The following is a 10,029-nucleotide window of genomic DNA, read 5'->3' as shown; positions in this document are numbered from 1 at the left end:
AGTTAAATATTTCGCTACGGAATATTCCCTTCTTTCGGCGGCCGCTTCCTGCTCTGTAGTGTTGCTGAAGGAGGCGTTACAGACTCTGTGCCTTGGCTGCTCTGACAAGGGCTAATGGTTGTAATTACACAGATCGTACCTAAACGTTATGAAGATTGCATAAACCTAGGGCATAGGTAGAGGCTCCTACCCTTTTGTCCAACTTGCTGCCCATCTGACTGCAATAGTTGTAAAAATTGCAACATTTGAGAAGCGCACCGTAGGGAAATTTCCGCATTCACATCTTCTGAAAGCCAACGTAGTTCTGCACTCTATACAATTAGTTCTTGAAAGGCTGAGTTCTTAGCATTGAAATAACATATTCATAAAATGTAATTACGAAAGAGGTTGACGCACAATGTGGGAGCACCACAGTTGTCAAATGATATTGCGTCTGTTTGTGTGGGATTGTTATTTAAATAAGCGAAAAATGTCGTGGTTGTTATACATTTGAAACTCGATTTTACGAAACCCAATTTTATGAATTTCTCGATTTTACGAACAAGTTCGGATTCCCCCAGCAGTTGCCGATAGGCGCAATGCGTCTACAAACTCGAAAAAATGAAAGAAACTTCGCCGCCGAACCCGATTTCCCTAAGCATTTAGGGGAAACGTTGCCTAGAAAAAGAAGTATTCAATATTTCTGGCGTCTAGAAAGTCTGTAAGTGTGCTGCAGGCGTAGGAGCGGTGCATTCGTCGTAGCCGTGGCATTCTCGTTTAGATATTACGAAACTACAAACCGAAACTGCACGGAACACCAGACCACGCATTCCTTTCCAGGCTTCGGTTCAGTTCCACCAGGCACCCTCCGCAAATGAGGGTGCCGAGGACTCTTTTACTTCACTGGCCAACTCTGAGAAGGGTGTGCTCCCACTGCTCACGAAGCGCGCGCAGGCGAAAATCACGAACGTTGGCACTAGGCAATAAATTTGTCATTATTTCGATTTTACGAAGTTCCCGTTTTAACGAAATAATTGGCGGGTCCTGGCGACTGTTAAATTGAGGTTCAACTGTATACAACAAAGCAGACAGATCAGCAAAAATATTCGTAAAAGATAGCACGTTCCTTCGATGTTTGTTTCTCGATCGTGTAACCGGTCAGAACCTAAGACAAGCATTGAAATACAAGAGGCTTTATACTTTTTTTATTCCCCCATTGTTTGACAGGTGACACTTAAGAGAGTAGTAGAATTTTAAAGTTCCTAAATTTGTCTCAAGAATCTTGCGGCCTGCTTGGGGGTTTATTCTCCCGACCAAGCATTTTATTGCCAATTCTTTTGCATGTTGGTCTTACTTCTGTGCCAGTGCTGGTGACGTGCTAAAAGAATAAAAGGGATACCGCCGTTCTATATTAGTTGAAGACAAGTTGTAAGCTTGCGTGGGTAAAGATACTGCTGAAATGCCGATTTGTGGGCTGCCCCCAAGCTTCCATTTTAATATTTGCATGGTGTTTTAACCAATGTATGCCCCCTATAGCATTTAATTGTCGACGGTTCGTGGAGACTCTCGGAGTAATGAGTTGCTATTTTAATTCCTAATAAAGATATGCTGATCGAGCCCCCGAAAGACCACTTACTTGTCACAGGAAAAAGGAGTATATTTTAAAAGCAGGCATTTGTCAGAAGCATGGTTTTATTCAAGCAATTTGACAGCACAGTGTGAAAGCCAAGCGGAGTCATCAAACACTTTATGTCAAGACGGGCAAAGAAAAGCGTCTATTGCAGGTATTGATGTATTTTAAGGTTTAATGTACAGCTGTATGTTGAACAACTCTGAATGATTTTTTACTAAGGGTGGGCGAATATTCGAAAATTCGGAATATTACTCGAATATTACATGTTGCTCTTCTGGACTACTCGAGAAGTCCAGGCGAGGCTGGCGTCAAACGCCATTCATGGTGGATGAAGCGACGAGGACGTAAGTGCGGAATTTTCTTTGCCAGTTTTTATTGTGACAGCTCGTCCGTTACTAGCGATGTCTTTTGTCTTTGCTGTTATTGTTAAAGTTTGTTAATTTCTGTGACCGTGGCCTATTTCGAACGGTCGCAGCTTTTGCGCGTGTTGGTCTCTCCTTGCCGTGTGCCTGCGGATGTGAAACTCGTTTGAAAACATCGGTGGCTTTAAACGAACGAAACAAAATGCACGCTAGGGGGTGGTGGGACCCTAGGGTGAATGGTCCCCGCCGTGACGCTGCTACGATTGTGCGCAGTGCAAAACTAGAACTGTGTGAACTGTTTACAAACTTCAGCGATCTCTTGAGGCTCGTAACGGGTTACGCCACTGCAATGCTAGCTAAGAAATGCTAGCGTTAGTGCAGGGCTAGCAGAAACAGTACATTCATTGCGCCCCGCTAAGCATCATGCAGTTCGCAGCCTCGCTACGTTTTTCATTCCTGGATTAAGTTTCGCTTGCAGGCCGTTTTTTGTAATGCAATGAATGCCTTAAACATACATCGTGTTCATAACTACGGAAATTATAACGCATCCTTCTAGTAACTCTTAAGGTGTATTTGGTAATATGAATAAAAAAATCAGCAAGTACAATTTTTAGAAGAATATTTATTTAATGTTCTTAGAGGAATAGGCTTTCAGATATTGATTCTGTACAACCTCGGCATTCTAGGTGGTGCGAACACTGAACTAAAGCGCTCAAAACAAGATGAGAATGCACTGCCCAGCACACCAACCCCTGTTCACACAAGGCCCCGCAAAGATGACACAGGTACTGTTTGACAAGTGTTCATTTATTTGACCAGAGCGAAGATTTGGATCACAACCTTAGTATTTTGTTTATGCCTTGTTGCAGTGAGCACTCACTTGCATCACAACGTATTGCTTTTCAGACTACGGTGTCTTTGACATGTGCGCAGGTGAAGTTTGTGGTGCAGGTGCTGGAAATGCCGTATTGCAAAGCAGGAACACGGATGAAAATGGCCTGCTCGGCACGCTACAGCCTGCACTTTCAGGAACCTGCCGGGTGGACACTGGTATTTAATTCGTTACCTCATTATAACATTTCTCTTTCTCACATTCACTATACTTAATGGTTGAACTTGCGCACATTTATCAATTGCTTTTTCTGAGAAGGAGAGCCCAATGACGAGGTATCTGCTGCACCCACGGCGCATTGTCCAAGTGCTGCTACTCCGGGTGAGTGCGATTCTCCTCTTCCTGCTTGGAATTGAGTAGCCGTCATATTACTGTTAACTCGCATAACGTATACTAGGCCCATAGCACAAGAAAAAAGTAAATTCATTCATCCGGCCACTGTTTTGCTGTGTGAGTTAGCACGCTTAATTCAGGAATAATACATTTTAGCGGAAAAAACAAGCCTTCGAAAATTATTGCGCAATATTATTTTCAGAATGCAATAATAGCTTGTGTATGCTTGTCTTTTTTTCAATGTGTAGATGTTGCTGATTGTCGTTGCCGGGTCAAGCTGTCGGAGGAAAAAACTGCCCAGCTACAAAGTGCGATCATAATACTAAAAGAGAAGCACCAAAGGCTTGAGGGAAGACTTCACTACGCCGAGTTGCGACTCCTGAATCTGAGAATACTCCAAAGCTGTTCCAAGTGTCGCTCATACACCGGCCGTCCGAACATTAGGGTGTTTGAGGCTCTGTTCAAGTACTTGGAGCCCCGTGCCAGGAACATGACGTACTGGGGCTCTGACGACAAAAAGCAAGACGAGACACGTCGTCGGCCAAAAGCAATTGACCTCAGAAATGAATTTTTCATGGTGTTGGTCCGCCTGAGGACTGGGATGTCCACCGAAGAGGTGGCGCGAAATTTCATGCTCTCTGAAAGTAAGGTCAGCAGAATATTTTCGACATGAATCAACTTTCTCAAAAGGGAACTACGAAGGCTGACTAATATTCCTCCAAAAGAAGATATGGCGGAACATCTTCCCAAATGTTTTAAAGAGTTTGAGGGTACTCGTATTATTCTTGATGCGACTGAAGGTCGCATTCAGAGGTCCTTTTTGTTGAAAGCACAGCGCCAGACCGCCTCTAGATATAAGCATTTTATCACCTACAAGGCACTTCTTGGCTGCACCCCGGACGGCTATGTTGCTTTTGTGTCTCGGCTCTGGGGTGGCTCGGTTTCAGACAAAGCCATCCTAGAGAACAGTGGACTCATGGATCTGTTGGAGGAACGAGACGCGATAATGGTTGATAAAGGTTTTACGTTTCTTTACCTGCGACCAGGTATAACAGTTCACCGACCCCCCTTTCGTGAACGGCACGAAAGGCAAATGCCTGCTGAGGCTGTTTACGAGACGCGCAAGATCGCAAGTGCTAGGGTGCATGTTGAACGGGCGATAGGACGAGTTATGACCTACAAAATATTAAAGGGAGTCTTTCCCATTACAATGCTCGACATTGCTGAACAGGTGTTCCAAGTTTGCTGCTTCCTCGCGAACTTCAAGCTTCCTCTAATAAAAGCAGCAGAGCGATGCAAGAGAGCGTAACGTGTCAAAAATGAAGTATAGTATTTGTGCTTGCGTTTGAAGCGTTTCACACCAGCTTCTTTATTTTCAACTTCAAACTGGCCGCTGGTTGGCTCACATAGAAGCCACTGCGGACTTTTTTAAATGACACGTATGCTCCATACGTGTGCAGAACACCGAGCCTCCTTATTCTTTGTGTCAGTAGCTCGGGAATGAACGCATGAAGCATGAAGGGATGCAGTGCAGGCAGCATTTCGTTTTGCCAGAAGCTTTCATTAAAGGAAATGCGCTCGAAATGAATGTGTGCACGACTTCCATCTTTCCCTTCCATCCATATGGCAAACTCGCACCACATGTGGCCTGTCACAGCCGTCTGGCCTTGTACTTGGTAATAGTACACGTGGTTCATCTTCAAAGATGCCCCGCCATCTTTCAGTGCACAGCAAAACTTCCTGTCCTTGCAGGTGTCCTCTACAGTCATCCCTTTCTTGGATGGCAGGCACTTGACATCTAGCAGGCCTTCCCTACTAGCCTGTCAGGCGATGCCGGTAAATATGGGTGCTCTTTGTGAACATGTAGTCCAGTTTCAAAAACCTCGACTTCTACATCCATGCTTCTCATAGCTGCCACAGCGTCTTTCTCATGGTCACGGCCATAAACCATAGCCTCCGACACCGCTCTGTCACTTAGGTAGAGCAGCGTTTTCAGCAGGCCAACAGGCTTCGTACAAGAGCAAATTCTCTTGACGGATGAGGCTGTCAGTCGTCCCTTCCTCTCAGCGAACCACTGCTTATTATTTGCTTGGCCCAGTGTGGCGGCACAAATTTCTGCTATTTGCCTTTTCGGTAGTGGCTTTAGTGAGGTCAAGTAGTGTTGTATTATTTGTTGTGAAGGCTCACTCCACAGGTCGTCAGTATCCTGCAGTTCCACCTACGCATCAAGTGCCTCTTCGGCTGCTGGTGGGTGCGTATCGCTCGGACTGAGATTTCTCAAAGCATGCAATGCTGGGAATGCAGCTTTCAGGTCATCTTTGAGTGTTTTGATGCTGTCGGGGGTAACGGTTCCAGCTTGTCGAAGGGGTCGTACTGCCTTGGGCGTGCTGGAAGCATGGGCTTGTTGATGACGTGCCGCCTGAATACTATCTCTGTTAGAGATAGTCGCGGCGCTGGCTTCTTGGCTGTAAAAGAAATAAAGCACTGTTTATGCAATATCCAGCGTTCTTGCGAAGCCAGTATCCCACACCCTTGCTCTTGTTAAACTAAAAGCAATAAATGGTGAAAATGACTGCTGTTTCATGTTGCCGTGGATTTTTCATGATACGCATGCTTCCACTTGTTGACTCACACTAGTCCTTTTGACAGCACAAGCATTTTTGCTTAGATGCAAAAAAATGCACAAGTAAAAATAAACATTTGAAATTCATTATAACTGCTAGAAAACCACATTTTTAACACAGAGTGGCTGATGTGCATACGTGATTACATGGAGTAAAAGATAGAAATGACGTGCAATGCACCAACCAAACAACAGAGGGGTATTTGGTGCAAGACTGATGCATATGGTAAAACAGGTCATACCTTCTTCGGGCACAATCCACGCGCAAGGTAAATCCGTGCACGATACTCCGCTCTCGTCGTCTCCTTTTCTCTCGGCAGCAGCAAAAAAGAACGGTGGAGACATGTTGGCAGCTCTCGCTGAGTCTGAAATCAAGAACTCACAATGAGGCATTCTGACGAGACATACTGCATTATTACGCTCTGAAAGTGTAAAACAAGCAATTACGCTGGAATATTTTATGTATGGCTTTCCTTAAAGCTGCGCTTCTCCGTGCATAAAAAGCAGAAATCGCCCTGGCAGGATTGCAAAATCTCTGATCTGTAGTACTGATTAAAAAAAAATAACGGCTGCCCTCATTCAAACGAAGTCACTGTACTCGCTAGCATACTTCTAGAAAACAACCCCGCCACTGCAAATGAGAGCGAGGTATACCGACAGCCAGGACCACAATACAGCTCGTTTTCTTAAGTAGAGAACATACTTCCAGCGAACGTGACCGCAGCAAAAGTTGCACAAGGGATCACGGTGAATGAAATAAAAAGAAAGTAGGAAAGGATGTAGCCATTCTCAACAGCTAACATAACGTATATTGATTAGGGTGAATGCATTATCAGAGCGACTGCAAAAAAAGGTATTTGCCCTGCCACACGCCGCTTTAACCAGGCCAGTCGCCCGCTTAAACCAGGCGGACACGACGTACACCTCACTCTTCATCGATGGCACACACGCCGCTCGTAGAAGGCTGAGTTCTGCGTAGTCTGTATTCGAGGTCATCATGAGCTTGTTAACGTGTCCCTCGTCTTTGAAGGGTCTGTCTCGGTGCGCCTGACTGGTAGTCGGCGTTGTCAAGTGCAAGTACTGCCTCACGCCATCCTCAGTAATGTTGCTCGTTGAGACGTCCGCCACTCACTCGGTAGGGCAGAATGGAAACGGATTAAAATCCTCCTCAATCATTATGAACAACGCAGTGGTAATCTAACAAAAGCACAAAGCGCGAGAACCATAACCCGGCACAGCATCAACCAATGCTTTGCTAGGTTTGGTTTTGAAACCGCGCACTCTCGCACCCAAAACGGCACGTTGGCTCAACTTTTTGCCTCGGGCGGCGCGCACTAAGAGCTAGCGGAGCTGTTCACCAACATTCTTCACGGTGAAGATACACCAGAGGAGTGGCGAGATGGCAGGGTGGTGCTCCTTCTGAAGCACGGCGGCAATGCGGCCCATATCTGCGACGATAGGGCACTCACGGTCACCAGTGTTTTGGATCGAGTGTTCATGCAGGTGTTGAAAGCGTGGATCAGCGGATGGGCGGAGACGGCGGGGTGCCTGACGGAGCTAGAAAACGGATTTCGTCCAGGCAGACGTTTGGAAGATAATCTGTTTGTGCTCACGAGCTGTAAAGATATTGCCAGAAAAGAGGGCCGTAGACTCATCTGCTGTTTTATGGATGTGGAAAAAGCTTACGACCATGTTCCGCATGCAACCTTTTTCGATCGCCTTGGCACTCTGGGATTAGAGCCACTTCTTCTGGACACTGTAAGGAGGCTATATGTGGGCAATACAGTCACGACTGTATTTGGGAATGTGCAATCGGAGAGAGTCACGATCCAGAAGGGCTTGCGTTAGGGCTGCCCACTGTCTCCTCTCCACTATCTTCTGTATGTGTCCGGTCTAGAAAAGTTTCTCCTTCAGCAAACCTGGGCTTTGGCTTAATTAAGGCACAGCACCAGCGGAGTCGATGATTCCCGCCGCCTGCCGGGTCTCGCATATGCTGACGACCTTGTACTCATGGGAGAGGGCGAACACGATGTGCAACGGATGTTGAACATTTGCTCAGTTGAAATCCAGAGACTTGGCCTCCGCTTGAATCAACGGAAGTCCATGGTTGTCCAACTAGCTGGTGACATGATTGAACAACCGGTCCTGACATTGCAGGGAAAGCAACTGACTGTCGCCACGTCCTACAAATATCTGCGCGTAACGCTGTGTACTAGGGCCAACATGTATGAACTACATGAGGCCAAAGTCCCCCAGGTGGCACTCAGGGCGCAGTGCATTCTCCGGCGTCGCTGTCTATGGGGCTGCAACCGGTATGTCATGGTGCGGGACCTGTGGAAGCTGGTCCACGTCCCTGGCCTAACCTTCGCCAATGCGGTGATCTGCCTGTCGGCACGACCACGCGAGTGGTTGGAAAGGCGACAGCGAGAGGTTGGTCGCACCGAAGTGGGATGTCAAGGTGCCGTGGAAAACGAGGCCACACAGTGAGACCTTGAATGGTCCAGCTTTGAGGCCCGGGAAGCCTCGAGCAAGCTTAGCTTCCGTGGCCGTTTGCTGTTCATGGCCCGTGAGCGGTGGGCACGGCGCGCCTTCCTGTTTTGCTACATGCGTCCGCACAAAATAGGTGCAGCGGGTATATCGCATCGAGGCTAAATGCAACATCTTTAGCCGGCCCATCGATGCGGGCACAGCAGCAGCGTACACCAGGGAAGTGCGTTCCCGAGTCCAAGACGCAGAGGAGGGCGTTTGGAATGCGGGAATGAAGGGCAAGGAGGCAATCGGCACCTACCGGCAACACAAGGCAGCGATCGGTGCCGAGAAGCTCTATGACAACAGCATTGGAAGCAAACTCCTGTTTCAGGCACGGGGGGGGCACTACGAACGCAGTTGTACCGCCGGCGATATGACTCGGCCCCTGAGGTACAGACTGCGCTATGCCGTATGTGTGGAGCCCAGAGGAAACTATCGAACACGTCGTACTCCAATGCCCGCTACTCCCGCCGCACCCCAGAGGGGGCGCCACCCTGCCAATGGCGCTTGGGTTTGTCCACCTCAGCGACGATAGCGAAGAGGCCAGCGACAGCACCGCAGAAGGGAAATCGAGTGTCCGGGTGACAAAGCGGCGCCTAACGCAGTGGTGGGCTGTCGCGCACAATCGCGTCAAGGCGTCAGACTAACTGCGCATTCGAGCACTCGACTATGGTGTGCGCGGTCTGCAGTCACTGTGCAGAGGCATCGTCTGGTATGACACTCGTGCAGGAGTGCTCAATCGTGACATCCAAAACTGTGAACACCGAAGTTTACTCTCTTTTGTGTGTTTGTCTTTCCATGTTTTGTATGTCTTTCCTTGTTTTTCGTCTGTTTGTTTTAGTTGGCCAGAGCATTTATAGTGCCGACCCGTTTCAGAGGGTATGACCATTAAATCATCATCATCATCATCATCATCATCATCATCATCATATTCACCCGTCGAACGCCGCGTAAGTTCCACCAGCATGAAAGCAAGAACAAGCTGTCGGCTGCTGCGTGGTTATTCTTCTTCCTTAGACCTTCTAGGTAGCACGTACGGCTGAAGGGCGGAAAAATTACCAGCATATAGGAACAAAAACGCAGTAGCCACTTCTGGATTTTTGTACTCGAGCCTTGGCATCAAAAACAGCCAAATCCTAGCTATGTAACGGCAGGAACGCCGTTCCTGCCGTTCCTTCAAAAACCTAACGAGTTACTGTTACAGTTCTACCGATCCTTAATGGAACAGTGGCGTCCTTCCGTTCTGCGAATATGTAACTAGCTCCAAGAGCGCCGTTCCTTGTAACGCCGTTCCGTACAACACTGCTTCGTAGTATCGCCGCGAGCGTTCCCTCGGTTGCGTTGTGGCCGCTGCAGGCTAGGCGGGTATATGTGTGTGTATATATATATATATATATATATATATATATATATATATATTTCAATATATATATAGTGTAAGTAAAGAGTCGGATACACAGCAAGAACAATAACAAACAATGTTTACTTACGTAGCGGCAACGGGACTTGCCTTCATCAGAGTAAAGTTACATGATTTTGCTGTCGCAAACATTTTGAACACGTTTCTTATATAGGTTTGCATAAAACTGTGAGAAGGAGCGGAGATGTTTCGGAAATGGAAAGTGTGCATACAGTCAGGCTACGCCTGTGTTACATCAACAAACAAACAAACAAACAA

At 47.2% G+C, this 10,029-nt stretch overlaps 2 pseudogenes; one reads left to right on the top strand and one right to left on the bottom strand.

Moving 5' to 3' along the window:
- The first annotated feature begins 3,626 nt into the window (after window positions 1–3,626).
- Window positions 3,627–4,508, top strand: LOC144175466 (uncharacterized; annotated as a pseudogene).
- A 46-nt stretch (window positions 4,509–4,554) lies between these two features.
- On the bottom strand, window positions 4,555–7,268 carry LOC144175465 (uncharacterized; annotated as a pseudogene).
- Window positions 7,269–10,029: the final 2,761 nt, after the last annotated feature.

Source organism: Haemaphysalis longicornis, unplaced genomic scaffold (assembly GCF_048455015.1).
Source record: "Haemaphysalis longicornis isolate Haplotype H1 unplaced genomic scaffold, Haemaphysalis longicornis Haplotype H1 scaffold_3, whole genome shotgun sequence".
Lineage (NCBI taxonomy): Eukaryota > Metazoa > Arthropoda > Arachnida > Ixodida > Ixodidae > Haemaphysalis > Haemaphysalis longicornis.
Note: the sequence above shows the minus strand (reverse complement) of the source record. Positions and strands in the feature narration are given on the sequence as shown.